The sequence below is a fragment of the Gavialis gangeticus genome, unplaced genomic scaffold, assembly GCF_001723915.1.
Source record: "Gavialis gangeticus isolate Ggan-Ray unplaced genomic scaffold, GavGan_comp1, whole genome shotgun sequence".
NCBI classification, from domain to species: Eukaryota; Metazoa; Chordata; order Crocodylia; family Gavialidae; genus Gavialis; species Gavialis gangeticus.
Window position 1 is genome coordinate 14310972 of NW_017729006.1, and position 1163 is coordinate 14312134.

Consider the following 1163-nt stretch of genomic DNA (forward strand, 5'->3'; position numbering starts at 1 on the left):
TTCTGTGCACTTCAGAAGCCAAACTATTGAACTCATAAGCCAGACCCTTGAACTCATAAGCCAGGCCCTAGTAAGGATTCCAGATCTGTGGAAACCCTGTAGGACTGTGTGGCAAGGAACAGTGCTATGGACGTGACCGTGATCACCAAGGAGGGAAGACCTATGGAAAGAAAAATAGCTTCCCCTGCATGGGGGGAATGTGTCAGATTCTGGTGCTGGTGCAGAGTCCTTGGTACATCTAGATAGCTTTTCTCCTCCTACACCTCTGATTTACTGCTGTTGTTATCACTGGTTTTATCTCTTGGGACTCTGGGTTACATTCCTATTATGTGCACAATTTCCACACTTGTAGTGTTTGTCTAGTTGTTTTACCTGACCACATCATCTGCCATTCCCTCAGCTAGGTATGACAGAGCACATTCAAATGTAACCTGGTTGCTGTAGACATCCGCCATCTGCCATGTCTGAAGTCTCCAGGAAGGTGTTTGAGAAGCACTGGGGTCAATATTGCCTCTTACATGCTATGTCCCATTTGCCTTCAAAACTGACAGATTGGTACTCATATTACAGGCTCATGTGGATGTGATGACAAGATTGTATTCACTTTGCTCTTTACAGTTTGGAGTATCCTTTTCACTTGTGCTTTTATTTCCTCTAGAGGAGTTGCTTTTGTTTAAGCAAGCAAAAAGGAACTTCAATTGCACTGCTCAGATGTAATGGTGGAGAGATGGAATTACTAGCTATTCTCCTATTGCAGGAGTGGGAAGTGGATGTAAAGGTCAGGGAGAGAAATACATGACTATTTTAAAGCTGATACATTAGAGTTGGCAATATGACTTCAGAAAGAACCAGCTTAACAAATAAATGAATAAGCGGGTGTTAGAAAAACCTCGGATGCAAAAAAAAAAGCCCTATAAAGCTCATTTGGCAGAGTCTCTTTCAGCAGAGATGAGAAAGATATTGTCTTCTGCACACCAATGGGAGCTATAATTCAGTTGTGTATTGTTCTCGTGACAAAGACTAAATGAGAGTGAGAAATGGGATCTAATCTCATGACGAACACAGTAGTAACAAAAGGACATGTTAAAAGTGCAGCTCGGCACTGTTACCATTTTTGCATAGCACTGTTCAGTGCTGTACTCATGGGATCTTCCTTAAAGGCT